Raw genomic sequence first — 16,501 nt, forward strand, 5'->3', positions numbered from 1 at the left:
TTGTAGCACATATCATATCTCATAGTTAAAACAGCTTTATTCTTTTTTTAAACTGCCATCTTCCTAGATGACTACACAATGTATCAGAACTGCTGTTTGAAGAGGAATTGTATTCTAGACTCCCAATTTGAAACATAAGCCCAAGAATTTATTTAGAATTTTTGGAGAGACAATATCCCAAACATTAGATAGATCCATTAACAAAGTCCAAAGCCTCAATAGAAATTCCTAACTTTTTTACTCAAACTTTTACCACGTTAATATTACAAGCAGTGGTGTATCTTCCACTAGGGTGACAAGGCCCAAGCCTAGGGTGGCAGTACATCAGAGGGTGGCAGCAGCACCTCCATCTCCCCTCTGCCCCAGTTCACTTCATGGCCATCGTTATCATTCACCCCCTTTTACTGTATGATCATTACTATCATACCCCCACGGTTCAATGTATGGCCGCAGCCATCACCTCCCCCCCATTCACTGTATGTTGCAGCTTTCATACTCCCCCCCCCCCACGGTTCATTGTATTACTGTCCACTGCCTACTACTAGTTTTAGAAGGCAATCGACAGCAGGCAGTGGTGAATTATTGATAGCTGTATCCAGCAGACAGCAGGCAGTGGTGGACTAATGGAAGGTGTCAAAGCCAGTGGACAGCATGAAGTGGTGGATTGATGGTATTTGTAGTAGCCAGCGGACAACAGGGGTGGTGGACTTTTGGTAGCTGTAGCCAGTGGACAGCAAGCAGTAGTGGACTGGTGGTAGTTGCAGTAAATAGTGGACAGCAGACAGAGGTGGACTGGTGGTAGTTGTAGTAGCCAGTGAACAGCAGGCAGTAGCGGACTAGTTGTAGTTTTAGTATCCAGTGGGAAGCAGGCAATGGTGGACTCATGGTAGTTTCAGTAGCCAGCGGATAGCAGTCAGTAGTGGACTTATGTTAGTTACAAAAGCCAGTGGACATCAGGCAGCTATAGTCAGTAATATGGTAGGTGTAACTTCTGCAGATTCTTAAGTAAAGGGTTTCACACCCGTTGCTTACTCAGGGTAGAAGGAGCTTTCTTGGTAGAGCTGTACAAGGTTCCCTTCAAATAATAAAGCTTTGCACTCTCTGTTAGCTTTCAATATGGTGGCTGTATTTACAAAATTCAAGAAGCCACAAATAATATCACGTGACGGTTCTTGAGGATCCAGTTTGGTCTGAAGAGCTCTGAGGTAAATAACTGCATAGCCACAGAGCTTAAACCTTCGGTAGCATACATCTTAGATAGGCCCTTAATACGTATTTATGCCTTTGGTTACAGTTCTCATGGTCATCCAGCATGAGGAATGCCATGTTTAGCTGAGTTTTATTGTTTTGTGGTGTTTCTAGCTCCAACTCCACCTCTTGGTCTTTGTAGCTAACAGCAGCCAAGGCCATCTAGGCAGGCCGCACTAGGCTCCAAGCTTCTTATGGAGGTATTGATCCATGTCAGCATGGCTTATTCGGGTTCTTGCGGTGCCTGGGGTCTCCTTTGGGTAAACTTTAGCTGTTCCTCCCATCAGACAGCGAAGGAGATGCTGAAAAGAGCATGAATGAGCTAAGGTTGAGCAAAGCAGCAGAATTATGCATTCATCAAGCTCAGCGGTCAGCCCCTAGCACAATTTTATTGAATTTAGATTTTATTATACTATGCCTTTTGACTTGTGGCCTTTTCAGTAAACTCAGTTGTTAGCCTCATTGCCAAGTGACCTATACTTCAAACCCTGTCTTCATTTTGCAGAAAACAACTATACTGTAAGCTGGGTGACTTCACATATAAACACTTGTGCTCGGTTGGAAGAATGAGGATCTGAACATTATACAATCTCCATAATCCCTGGCCAAAAGACCAGAATTAGCCCCCAACCTGGAAACCTCCAGCCAGAGTCATATCAAAGATAAAGGGAAAAAGAAGAGAAGAAGAATAATCAATCACTACTCCATATACATGAGCACCAGCGACCTGGGATGGATATCAAACAGTAAGAAGTGTAAGCTGAAAAGTGGGACCAAGGATGTCAAATCTGTCCCCCTGATCCCTATGAGAAACAAATCAGGAGACGTCTACATTGAAGAAGAGACCGGCCAAGAAATCTGCACAAAGAAGAAAAACAGGGATAAACCTCATATGGATGATTCCGCCTTCTCCCTTGTCCTTCATCAGGAGAGTAATTTAACTGCTATAAAGATATATTAAGATTTTAACTAATACAGATTTTTGGACTTCAAAACCATACGGCATTAAAGTGAGGGAATGCACTTAAAGTTGTATTTTCTTGACTTTGTACCACTTTATACAGATTTTATCAATTTTTTCACGATTAGAGATGTTATTAGGACCATCTAAAAACTCGTCAGTATTTCACTGACACCATAATTTTAAAGTCGTATGGAAAGACTGGGAGTGTCACTTTTTTACATTACCACTTAATAGCAACAACAGCCAGAAGATGTGAAGAACCTCTGAAGTTAAACTCAGAATACTGAGCAAGATTTATCAGTGCTGGCAACCTGGGCAATACAGTAGGTGTGCCGGTAACTTTCTCCCATGAAACGTGCCATAGAATGAATGCCTGTAGAAGAAGTATCTAAAAGAAAATGTTCATAAATTAGTGCTATTCTAAGAACCCCTCTATTCTACCAACATGTGTTCTGTACAATAAAGTGGTGCAGGAACCTTTTACATATTTGGGCAAACTCTTTTTTAAGATGCTTTTATTTCTTGCTCAACAATGAATAATGGCTTAGCAGAAATGGGGCGTTGATAGTTGTTGACTTTGTGTCTTGTGACATAACATTTTTAAGTAAGCCAACAAAGGTGGTCTAGACAGTCTAAAGATGCACTATATTTATCAAACAGCTTAAACCCCCGTGATAAATCTGGTGCATTTTCAGACTGTCTAGTCTAATTAGACTGTATTAATAAATATGCTCTATTACATTTTTGTGCAGATGCCATATTGCCCCATGTAACACCAAACCCCAAGTATAAAAAGTTAAAGCAAATTGTCATAAACGTACCTGTCATCTCTCCTGCAAAGCACTGCCGGGATCATCCTGGGGTGTCTATGATGACCAGTTGTGCTTTGTGCAGAGCTGCGTATCATATTACTGACAAACCTTTTAATTGGGAGGTAGAGGTATTGGATCAATCAGCTCTGCGTCAGCATTCACACTTTCTGAGGAAGAAATATTCATCGCAGGGGCGGACATATCGCCTGTGCAGCCGGTTCAGCTGCACAGGGGCCCAGCGTGAGAGGGGGCCCGCTGCCCTCTCCAGGTCCGGCCCCAGAGGCGAGCATTAGGCCACATACCACCGCATACTCCCCGACCACAGCAAGTTTGACAGCACCCAGATGGACGCTGCGCTCAACCACCCCTGCAGCCAGTGGCGTCTCTGGGGGGAGGGGGGGCACGGCCCCCCCTACATCATGATTGCCCCCCTTGTGCCCCCCCTAGCAGCAGTAGGTCACTAGCAGCTCTCATGGCCACCAGTAAGGGGCCCGAGCCCCCGCTGCACCCCCCGCCCCCCGGAGCCATCTACTCCGGCATCCTTTTTTTAAATAAATCTTCAGCCTGCAGCCCTGTCACCACGCAGGGGCCGCGCTATGCAGACTGGGAAGAGCAGACAGGAAGCTCGTCCCCCTCTCTCACTCCCCTGTATGCTGCTGCTGGACGTTGTGGAGCAGGCCCGCTGTGTGTATACAGGCCCGGACACCACCAGTATGGAAGACTTACCTGCCCAGTGCCCACTGCTCATGCTGCCCTTTTAAAGTAAGTAACTTGCTTGGGGGAGAGGGGGAAAGTTGTAGGAGACAGTGGGAGGTAGTTCAGTGTTTCCCAACCAGGGGGCCTCCAGCTGTTGCAAAACTACAACTCCCAGCATTCCTTTGGCTTTATGAGCATACTGGGAGTTGTAGTTTTGCAACAGCTGGAGGCCCCCAGGTTGGGAAACACTGATCTATCTATCTATCTATCTATCTATCTCATATCTATCCATCCATCCATCTATCTATATCCATCTATTTATGCATCTATCTATCTATCTATCTCATATCTATCCATCCATCTATCTATATCCATCTATTTATGCATCTATCTATCTATCTTTCTCATATCTATCTATCTATCCTCATATCTATCTCATATAGGGTTGCCACCTTTTCCCTCAGAAAAATACCGGTCATGGGTGTGGCTATGTGGGGGGGGCTACAAAAGGGGAGGGGCCAGATTGCACAGGGGCTGAGGGATCAGGGGTTTAAGAAATGGCACGGGGGATGGGAGGGGGGTTTAAGAAATGGCATAGGGGATTGGAGGGATACGATATATATGCAGGGGGAATTTTCCTATATCGCACAAAAAATTTACATTTAGAGAATATCTACCAAAACCCTATTTATGCCAGCAGCGGCGGTAGTAGTGGTGCGTGACAGCAACGCTGGCTCTCTCTGATGACGAGTGACGTCCCCCTGCGCAACGTCAGATAAACAGGCTAATCAGACAGTATCACACATGACAGAATTAGATGCACAGGCTCAGCAGATAGTATCCCACATGACAGATTTGGATATACAGGCTCAGCAGATAGTATCCCACATGACAGATTTGGATACACAGGCTCAGCAGACAGTATCGCACATGACAGGGTTAGATACACAGGCTCATCAGGCAGTATCGCACATGACAGGATTAGATACACAGGCTCATATCCCACATGACAGATTTGGATATACAGGCTCAGCAGACAGTATCACACATGACAGGATTAGATACAGAGCGCAGCAGATAGTTTAACACATTAAAACATTAAATCAGTGTTTCCCAACCAGGGTGCATCCAGCTATTGCAAAACTACAACTCCCAGCATGCCCGAACAGCCAAAGGCTGGGAGCAATAGTTTTGCAACAGCTGGAGGCACCCTGGTTGGGAAACACTGCATTAAATACACAATTTTGCAGAGAGGTCTCACCAGTCTCTTGTCTTCACTTTCTCCTTTCCCCGGGCGGCTCCAGGTTAAGGAATGTCCGGGGTTGAGGAGGAATGGGGTGGGCAATTATTTATCCCATGGGGCCACATGAGAAACTAAAAATATTGTGGAGAGCCGGGTAGTTTTTCCCCAGATTAGGCAGCATAGTTGTCCCCCAGATTAGGAGCACAATTGTCCCCCAGATTAGGCAGCATAGTTGTCCCCCAGATTAGGCAGCATAGATGTCCCCAGATTAGGCAGCATAGTTGTCCCCCAGATCAGGCAGCATAGTTGTCCCCCAGATCAGGCAGGTTAGTTGTCCCCCAGATTAGGAGCACAATTGTCCCCCAGATTAGGCAGCATAGTTGTCCCCCAGATTAGGCAGCATAGTTGTCCCCCAGATTAGGCAGCATAGTTGTCCCCCAGATTAGGCAGCATAGATGTCCCCCAGATTAGGCAGCATAGTTGTCCCCCAGATCAGTATAGTTGTCCCCCAGATTAGGCAGCATAGATGTAACCCAGATTAGGCAGCATAGTTGTCCCCCAGATTAGGGAGCATAGTTGTCCCCCAGATTAGGCAGCATAGTTGTCCCCCAGATCAGCATAGTTGTCCCCCAGATCAGCATAGTTGTCCCCCAGATTACGAGCATAGTTGTCCCCCAGATCAGTATAGTTGTCCCCCAGATCAGCATAGTTGTCCCCCAGATCAGCATGGTTGTCCCCCAGATCAGTATAGTTGTCCCCCAGATCAGTATAGTTGTCCCCCAGATCAGTATAGTTGTCCCCCAGATCAGTATAGTTGTCCCCCAGATCAGTATAGTTGTCCCCCAGATCAGCATAGTTGTCCCCCAGATTAGGAGCATAGTTTTCCCCCAGATCAGTATAGTTGTCCCCCAGATCAGCATAGTTGTCCCCCAGATTAGGAGCATAGTTTTCCCCCAGATCAGTATAGTTTCCCCCCCAGATCAGTATAGTTGTCCCCCAGATCAGTATAGTTGTCCCCCATATCAGTATAGTTGTCCCCCAGATCAGTATAGTTGTCCCCCAGATTAGGAGCATAGTTGTGCCCCCAGATCAGTATAGTTTTCCCCCAGATCAGTATAGTTGTTCCCCAGATCAGTATAGTTGTCCCCCAGATCAGTATAGTTGTCCCCCAGATTAGGAGCATAGTTTCCCCCCAGATCAGTATAGTTGTCCCCCAGATCAGTATAGTTGTCCCCCAGATCAGTATAGTTGTCCCCCAGATCAGTATAGTTGTCCCCCAGATTACGAGCATAGTTGTCCCCCAGATTAGGCCCCCCCCCCCCCACACACACACACATACATACACACACACCTATATATATACACACACATATATACACAGACACATATATACACAGACACACATATAGACACAGACACACATATACACACACACATATACACACACACATATATACACACACACACCTATATATACACACACATATATACACAGACACACATATACACAGACACACAGAGACACATGCACAGACACATGTAAACACAGACACATACACACACAGACACTCACCCGCCCTGCGCTGCAGAGGGAGACAGGATACACGGCCTCTCCTCCTCTCCCCTCCCTGCTCTGCCTATGGAAGGTTGTAAGACTGCACGGCAGAGAGAAGGAGGGGGAGGGGGAGAGAGGAGACAGGAGGTGCACGCCCCCTCCCCAGCACTGTACAATCTCTTCCTGTCATCGCACAGAGCTCTCCCTGTCACAGGCTGGTGGTGTCAGACCTGGGCATTGTACGGCCCGACAGTCATTGGGCTTTGTGTCGGGGGCTGAAACTGTAGTACGGCAGCCTGCAGGTCACAGGCAAAATTTAGTTGCCGGTCATGAAAGAAGTGCTCTTCTGGGGATGCTGCTCAGTCCGCCCCTGTCAGTGAATGAAAAATACCGGCCATTGCATGTCCGGAATTTTTCATCCAAACTTACCCGCACAGCCCAGAATGTAGATGAAAATACCGGCTGTGCCGGTAAAATACCGGCAGGGTGGCAACCCTAATCTCATATCTATCTATCTATCTATCTATCTATCTATCTCATATCTATCTCATATCTATCTATCTATCTATCTATCTCATATCTATCTATCTATCTCATATCTATCTATCTCATATCTATCTATCTATCTAATAGAAGTTGTAGGAAAACAGCACATCCCAAAAAATATTAAATGTATTATGGTGCTCGCAGGTCCAGACCCGGGTCAGGGATCCATTTAAAATAAAAAGAGAATATCCACAGCACACATCCAATGGGTGAAAAATCAAAGGTGGTTTATTCCATCAAACAGAGTGTCCAGAACAACGTTTCAACCAGCTCTCCTGGTCTTTTTCAAGCTTGAAAAAGACCAGGAGAGCTGGTTGAAACGTTGTTCTGGACACTCTGTTTGATGGAATAAACCACCTTTGATTTTTCACCCATTGGATGTGTGCTGTGGATATTCTCTTTTTATCTATCTATCTATCTATCTATCTCAGATAGATGAGAGATAGATAGATAAATAGATATGAGAGATAGATAGGTAGATGGATGATATATAGATAGATAGATACATAAATATATATATATATATATATATATATATTTATGTATCTATGAGATAGATAGAAAGATAGATAAATAGATGATATATAGATAGAGAGATGATATATAGAAAGATACATAAATAGATGGATAGATACATGGTAGACAGATCGATAGATAGATGATAGATACATAGATATGATATAGATAGATAGATGATAGATAGATAGATATGATATAGACAGATAGATAGATAGATAGGAGATAGATGGATATGATATAGATACATTTATATGATATAGATAGATAGATCAGTTTCCCAACCAGGGGGCCTCCAGCTGTTGCAAAACTACCCAACTCCCAGCATTCCTTTGGCTTTATGAGCATACTGGGAGTTGTAGTTTTGCAACAGCTGGAGGCCCCCCTAGTTGGGAAACACTGATCTATATCAATCATCTATCTATTATCTATCTATCTATCCAAAAAAAAAAAAAAAAAAATCAAGAGACCAGCAGCACACAGAAAAATTTGTGCAAAAAAGGTGGAAATTTATTGCATTATCCCAGTGTACAAAAGAAGCGACGTTTCAGTGACCTCTCGTCGCCGTTCTCAAGGAGCTTGTACACTGGAATAATGCAATAAATCTCCACCTTTTTTGCACTGATTTTTCTGTGTGCTGCTGGTCTCTTGCTATTTTCTAGTACAAGTGAACCTCTCACCAAGGTCCACACCCAGCGTGCACCATTGCATTGGTTTTCTTAATTTTGTTGTGCTGCTCTTCTGGAGTTTTCTTTTATTATCTATCTATCCATCTATCTCCTATCTATTTATCTCATATCTATCTATCTATCTATATCATATCTATCTATATCATATCTATCTATCCATCTATCTATATCCATCTATTTATGTATCTATCTATCTTTCTATTTATCTATCTATCTCATATCTATCTCAGATAGATGAGAGATAGATGAAAGATAGATAGATATGAGAGATAGATAGATGACATATAGATAGATATGAGATAGATAGAAAGATAGATTAATAGATGATAGATATGATATAGATAGATATGATATAGATAGATAGATAGATAGGAGATAGATGGATAGATAGATGATTGATAGATAGATAGATCAGTGTTTCCCAAACAGGGGGCCTCCAGCTGTTGCAAAACTACAACTCCCAGTATGCTCATAAAGCCAAATACATGCTGGGAGTTGTCGTTTTGGAATAGCTAGAGGCCCCCTGGTTGGGATACACTGATCTATTTATCTATCTCATATCTATCTATCTATCTATATATCATCTATCTATCTATCTACAAAACTAAAGATCCAGCGGCACTCCCAGATAAGGTGCAAAAACAAAGTGTTTTATTCCCCCATGTATGTTTGACGTTTCGATAGCATCCCGCCATCTTTATCATACGTACAGTTGTACATTCTGTAGTCTCTGTGACATCACTGTGCTTCATAATAAACTGTGACATCACTGTGCTTCATAATAAACTGTGACATCACTGAGCTTCACAATAAACTGTGACATCACTGTGCTTCATCATAAACTGTGATATCACTGTGCTTCATCATAAACTGTGACATCACTGTGCTTCATCATAAACTGTGACATCACTGTGCTTCATAATAAACTGTGACATCACTGTGCTTCATAATAAACTGTGACATCACCGTGCTTCATAATAAACTGTGACATTACCGTGCTTCATAATAAACTGTGACATCACCGTGCTTCATAATAAACTGTGACATCACTGTGCTTCATCATAAACTGTGATATCACTGTGCTTCATAATAAACTGACATCACTGTGCTTCATAATAAACTGTGACATCACTGTGCTTCATAATAAACTGTGACATCACTGTGCTTCATAATAAACTGTGACATCACTGTGCTTCATAATAAACTGTGACATCACTGTGCTTCATCATAAACTGTGACATCACTGTGCTTCATAATAAACTGTGACATCACTGTGCTTCATCATAAACTGTGACATAACTGTGCTTCATAATAAACTGTGACATCACTGTGCTTCATAATAAACTGTGTGTCACGCTTCGGCTGGCAGGAGGTGGATCCTCTGTGCCAGAGAGGGATTGGCGTGGACCGTGCTAGTGGACCGGTTCTAAGTTACTACTGGTATTCACCAGAGCCCGCCGCAAAGCAGGATGGTCTTGCAGCGGTGGTAGTAACCAGGTCTTATCCACTAGCAACGGCTCAACCTCTCTGACTGCTGAAGATAGGCGCGGTACAAGGGAGTAGACAAGAGCAAGGTCGGACGTAGCAGAAGGTCGGGGCAGGCAGCAAGGATCGTAGTCAGGGGCAACGGCAGGAGGTCTGGAACACAGGCTAGGAACACACAAGGAAACGCTTTCACTGGCACAATGGCAACAAGATCCGGCGAGGGAGTGCAGGGGAAGTGAGGTATACATAGGGAGTGCACAGGTGAACACACTAATTAGACCAACTGCGCCAATCAGTGGCGCAGTGGCCCTTTAAATCGCAGAGACCCGGCGCGCGCGCGCCCTAGGGAGCGGGGCCGCGCGCGCCGGGACAGGACCGACGGAGAGCGAGTCAGGTACGGGAGCCGGGGTGCGCATCGCGAGCGGGCGCCACCCGCATCGCGAATCGCATCCCGGCTGGGGGCGGTATCGAAGCGCACCCGGTCAGTAGATCTGACCGGGCCGCTGCAGTAGCGAGGATGTTGCGAGCGCTCCGGGGAGGAGCGGGGACCCGGAGCGCTCGGCGTAACAGTACCCCCCCCCTTGGGTCTCCCCCTCTTCTTGGAGCCTGAGAACCTGAGGACCAAACTTTTGTCTAGGATGTTGTCCTCAGGTTCCCAGGATCTCTCTTCAGGACCACAGCCCTCCCAATCAACAAAAAAATTTTTTTTCCCTCTGACCGTCTTGGAGGCCAGTATCTCCTTCACGGAGAAGATGTCAGAAGAACCGGAAACAGGAGTGGGAGAAACAAGTTTGGGAGAGAAACGGTTGATGATGAGTGGTTTAAGGAGAGAGACATGAAAGGCATTGGGAATACGAAGAGAAGGAGGAAGAAGAAGTTTGTAAGAGACAGGATTAATTTGGCACAAGATTTTGAAAGGACCCAGATAGCGTGGTCCCAGTTTGTAACTGGGGACACGGAAGCGGACATATTTAGCGGAGAGCCATACCTTGTCTCCGGGAGCAAAAATGGGGGAAGCTCTTCTTTTCTTATCGGCAAACTTTTTCATGCGAGATGAAGCCTGTAAAAGAGAATTTTGGGTCTCTTTCCATATGGTGGAAAGATCACGAGTCACTTCATCCACAGCGGGCAAACCAGAGGGCAAGGGAGTAGGGAGGGGGGGAAGAGGGTGACGGCCGTACACCACGAAAAATGGGGATTTAGCAGAAGATTCAGAGACTCTGAAGTTGTACGAGAATTCGGCCCATGGTAGAAGATCTGCCCAGTCATCCTGGCGGGAGGAAACAAAATGCCGTAAATAGTCACCCAGGACCTGGTTAATCCTTTCTACTTGCCCATTGGATTGAGGATGATAAGCAGAAGAGAAGTTTAATTTAATCTTGAGTTGTTTACAGAGAGCCCTCCAGAATTTTGACACGAATTGGACGCCTCTATCCGAGACGATCTGCGTGGGCAAACCGTGAAGACGAAAAATGTGTACAAAAAATTGTTTTGCCAACTGAGGCGCTGAAGGAAGACCAGGAAGAGGAATAAAATGTGCCATCTTGGAAAATCGATCAAAGACCACCCAAACAACAGTGTTGCCACGGGATGGGGGTAAGTCTGTAATAAAGTACATACCAATCAGAGACCAAGGCTGTTCGGGGACAGGCAGAGGATGAAGAAGACCAGCAGGCTTCTGGCGAGGAGTCTTATCCCGGGCACAGACAGTACAGGCCCGCACAAAATCAACAACATCCGTCTCCAGAGTCGGCCACCAATAGAAACGAGAGATGAGTTGCAAGGACTTTTTGATGCCCGCATGGCCTGCGAGGTGGGAGGAGTGACCCCATTTGAGAATCCCGAGACGTTGGAGAAACGAAGGTCTTCCCTGGAGGAGTTTGCCTGATGGAGACTGGAGAAGTGGAGATCAGACAGTCAGGAGGAATGATGTGTTGCGGAGAGACCTCTACTTCCGAGGCATCCGAGGAACGAGAGAGAGCATCGGCCCTAATGTTCTTGTCGGCAGGGCGAAAATGAATTTCAAAGTTAAAACGGGCAAAGAACAACGACCACCTGGCCTGGCGAGGATTCAGCCGTTGGGCAGACTGGAGATAGGAGAGATTCTTGTGATCGGTGTAAATGATAACTGGAAATTTTGATCCCTCCAGCAGATGCCTCCATTCCTCAAGTGCCAATTTAATGGCCAGTAGTTCTCGATCCCCGATGGAGTAGTTCCTCTCCGCCGGAGAGAAGGTCCTAGAAAAAAAACCACAAGTAACAGCATGCCCGGAAGAATTTTTTTGTAGAAGGACTGCTCCAACTCCCACTGAGGAGGCATCAACCTCCAATAGGAAGGGTTTAGATGGGTCAGGTCTGGAGAGCACGGGAGCAGAAGAAAAGGCAGACTTGAGACGTTTAAATGCGTCTTCCGCTTGAGGAGACCAGGACTTAGGATTGGCATTCTTCTTGGTTAAAGCCACGATAGGAGCCACAATAGTGGAAAAATGTGGAATAAATTGTCTGTAATAATTGGCGAACCCCAAAAAACGTTGGATAGCACGGAGTCCGGAGGGGCGTGGCCAATCTAAGACGGCAGAGAGTTTATCTGGGTCCATTTGTAGTCCCTGGCCAGAGACCAAGTATCCTAGGAAAGGAAGAGATTGACATTCAAACAGACATTTCTCCATTTTGGCATAAAGTTGATTGTCTCGAAGTCTCTGAAGAACCATGCGGACATGCTGGCGATGTTCTTCTAAGTTGGCAGAAAAAATCAGAATATCGTCCAGATACACAACAACACAGGAATATAAGAGATCACGAAAAATTTCATTAACAAAGTCTTGGAAGACGGCAGGGGCGTTGCACAGGCCAAAGGGCATGACTAGATACTCAAAGTGTCCATCTCTGGTGTTAAATGCAGTTTTCCATTCGTCCCCCTCCCTGATGCGGATGAGATTATAAGCACCTCTTAAGTCCAGTTTGGTAAAGATGTGGGCACCTTGAAGGCGATCAAAGAGTTCTGAGATAAGAGGTAGGGGGTAGCGGTTCTTTACCGTGATTTTATTAAGTCCGCGGTAATCAATGCAAGGACGTAGGGAGCCATCTTTTTTGGACACAAAGAAAAATCCAGCTCCGGCAGAAGAGGAGGATTTGCGGATAAACCCCTTTTTTAAATTTTCCTGGATGTATTCAGACATAGCAAGAGTCTCTGGGGCGGACAGAGGATAAATTCTGCCCCGGGGTGGAGTAGTGCCCGGGAGGAGATCAATAGGACAGTCATAAGGCCTGTGAGGAGGTAAAGTCTCAGCTTGTTTTTTGCAAAATACGTCAGCATAGTCCATATAAGCCTTAGGGAGACCGGTTACAGGGAGACCCACAGGGTCACGGCAGGGATTACTGGGAACCGGTTTAAGACAGTCCTTGAAACAAGAAGTACCCCAGCTCTTGATCTCTCCTGTGGACCAATCAAGGGTTGGGGAATGGCGTTGAAGCCACGGTAGTCCAAGGAGAATTTCGGAAGTGCAATTGGAGAGGACCAAAAACTCAATTTTTTCGTGATGAGGTCCGATGCACATTAGGAGGGGCTCCGTGCGGTAACGCACGGTACAGTCCAATCTTTCATTGTTAACACAATTGATGTAGAGGGGTCTGGCGAGACTGGTCACCGGGATGTTGAACCTGTTGATGAGAGAGGCCAAAATAAAATTTCCTGCAGATCCGGAATCCAAGAAGGCCATAGTAGAGAAAGAGAAGGTAGAGGCAGATATCCGCACAGGCACAGTAAGGCGTGGAGAAGCAGAGTTGACATCAAGAACTGTCTCACCTTTGTTCGGAGTCAGCGTACGTCTTTCCAGGCGGGGAGGACGGATAGGACAATCCTTCAGGAAGTGTTCGGTACCGGCACAGTACAGGCAAAGATTCTCCATGCGGCGTCGTGTCCTCTCTTGAGGTGTTAAGCGAGACCGGTCAACTTGCATAGCCTCCACGGCGGGAGGCACAGGAACGGATTGCAGAGGACCAGAGGAGAGAGGAGCCGGGGAGAAAAAACGCCTCGTGCGAACAAAGTCCATATCCTGGCGGAGCTCCTGACGCCATTCGGAAAAATGCATGTCAATGCGAGTGGCTAGATGAATGAGTTCATGCAGGTTAGCAGGAATTTCTCATGCGGCCAGAACATCTTTAATGTTGCTGGATAGGCCATTTTTAAAGGTCGCGCAGAGGGCCTCATTATTCCAGGATAATTCGGAAGCAAGAGTACGGAATTGGATGGCGTACTCGCCAACGGAAGAATTACCCTGGACCAGGTTCAGCAGGGCAGTCTCAGCAGAAGAGGCTCGGGCAGGTTCCTCAAAGACACTTCGAATTTCCGAGAAGAAGGAGTGTACAGAGGCAGTGACGGGGTCATTGCGGTCCCAGAGCGGTGTGGCCCATGACAGAGCTTTCCCAGACAGAAGGCTGACTACGAAAGCCACCTTAGACCTTTCAGTAGGAAACTGGTCCAACATCATCTCCAAGTGCAGGGAACATTGCGAAAGAAAGCCACGGCAAAACTTAGAGTCCCCATCAAATTTATCCGGCAAGGATAGTCGTAGGCCGGAAGCGGCCACTCGCTGCGGAGGAGGTGCAGGAGCTGGCGGAGGAGATGATTGCTGAAGCTGTGGTAGTAGCTGCTGTAGCATCACGGTCAGTTGAGACAGCTGGTGGCCTTGTTGCGCTATCTGTTGCGACTGCTGGGCGACCACCGTGGTGAGGTCGGCGACAACTGGCAGTGGAACTTCAGCGGGATCCATGGCCGGATCTACTGTCACGCTTCGGCTGGCAGGAGGTGGATCCTCTGTGCCAGAGAGGGATTGGCGTGGACCGTGCTAGTGGACCGGTTCTAAGTTACTACTGGTATTCACCAGAGCCCGCCGCAAAGCGGGATGGTCTTGCAGCGGCGGTAGTAACCAGGTCGTATCCACTAGCAACGGCTCAACCTCTCTGACTGCTGAAGATAGGCGCGGTACAAGGGAGTAGACAAGAGCAAGGTCGGACGTAGCAGAAGGTCGGGGCAGGCAGCAAGGATCGTAGTCAGGGGCAACGGCAGGAGGTCTGGAACACAGGCTAGGAACACACAAGGAAACGCTTTCACTGGCACAATGGCAACAAGATCCGGCGAGGGAGTGCAGGGGAAGTGAGGTATACATAGGGAGTGCACAGGTGAACACACTAATTAGACCAACTGCGCCAATCAGTGGCGCAGTGGCCCTTTAAATCGCAGAGATCCGGCGCGCGCGCGCCCTAGGGAGCGGGGCCGCGCGCGCCGGGACAGGACCGACGGAGAGCGAGTCAGGTACGGGAGCCGGGGTGCGCATCGCGAGCGGGCGCCACCCGCATCGCGAATCGCATCCCGGCTGGGGGCGGTATCGCAGCGCACCCGGTCAGTAGATCTGACCGGGGCGCTGCAGTAGCGAGGATGTTGCGAGCGCTCCGGGGAGGAGCGGGGACCCGGAGCGCTCGGCGTAACACTGTGACATCACTGTGCTTCATAATAAACTGTGACATCACTGTGCTTCATAATAAACTGTGACATCACTGTGCTTCATAATAAACTGACATCACTGTGCTTCATAATAAACTGTGACATCACTGTGCTTCATAATAAACTGTGACATCACTGTGCTTCATAATAAACTGTGACATCACTGTGCTTCATCATAAACTGTGACATCACTGTGCTTCATCATAAACTGTGACATCACTGTACTTCATAATAAACTGTGACATTACTGTGCTTCATAATAAACTGACATCACTGTGCTTCATAATAAACTGTGACATCACTGTGCTTCATAATAAACTGTGACATCACTGTGCTTCATCATAAACTGTGACATCACTGTGCTTCATAATAAACTGTGACATTACTGTGCTTCATAATAAACTGACATCACGATGCTTCATAATAAATTGTGACATCACTGTGCTTCATAATAAACTGTGACATCACTGTGCTTCATAATAAACTGTGACATCACTGTGCTTCATAATAAACTGTGACATCACTGTGCTTCATAATAAACTGTGTCATCACTGTGCTTCATAATAAGCTGACATCACTGTGCTTCATAATAAACTGTGACATCACTGTGCTTCATAATAAACTGTGACATCACTGTGCTTCATAATAAACTGTGACATCACTGTGCTTCAAAATAAACTGTGACATCACTGTGCTTCATAATAAACTGTGACATCACTGTGCTTCATAATAAACTGTGACATCACTGTGCTTCATCATAAACTGTGACATCACTGTGCTTCATCATAAACTGTGACATCACTGTGCTTCATAATAAACTGTGACATTACTGTGCTTCATAATAAACTGACATCACTGTGCTTCATAATAAACTGTGACATCACTGTGCTTCATCATAAACTGTGACATCACTGTGCTTCATCATAAACTTTGACATCACTGTGCTTCATAATAAACTGTGACATTACTGTGCTTCATAATAAACTGACATCACTGTGCTTCATAATAAACTGTGACATCACTGTGCTTCATCATAAACTGTGACATCACTGTGCTTCATAATAAACTGTGACATTACTGTGCTTCATAATAAACTGACATCACTGTGCTTCATAATCAACTGTGACATCACTGTGCTTCATCATAAACTGTGACATCACTGTGCTTCATAGTAAACTGTGACATTACTGTGCTTCATAATAAACTGACATCACTGTGCTTCATAATAAACTGTGACATCACTG

At 46.0% G+C, this 16,501-nt stretch overlaps 1 long non-coding RNA gene across 1 annotated transcript in view; it reads left to right on the top strand.

The window, feature by feature from the left end:
- LOC130367086 (uncharacterized) overlaps positions 1–2,696 on the top strand; it is a 68,992-nt gene extending 66,296 nt beyond the window's left edge. The window contains exon 4 of the long non-coding RNA XR_008892071.1: positions 1,754–2,696. This is a non-coding gene — a long non-coding RNA (uncharacterized LOC130367086). The remainder of the gene's footprint in view (positions 1–1,753) is intronic.
- Positions 2,697–16,501: the final 13,805 nt, after the last annotated feature.

The sequence above is a fragment of the Hyla sarda genome, chromosome 4 (genome assembly GCF_029499605.1).
Source record: "Hyla sarda isolate aHylSar1 chromosome 4, aHylSar1.hap1, whole genome shotgun sequence".
Classification (NCBI taxonomy): Eukaryota; Metazoa; Chordata; class Amphibia; order Anura; family Hylidae; genus Hyla; species Hyla sarda.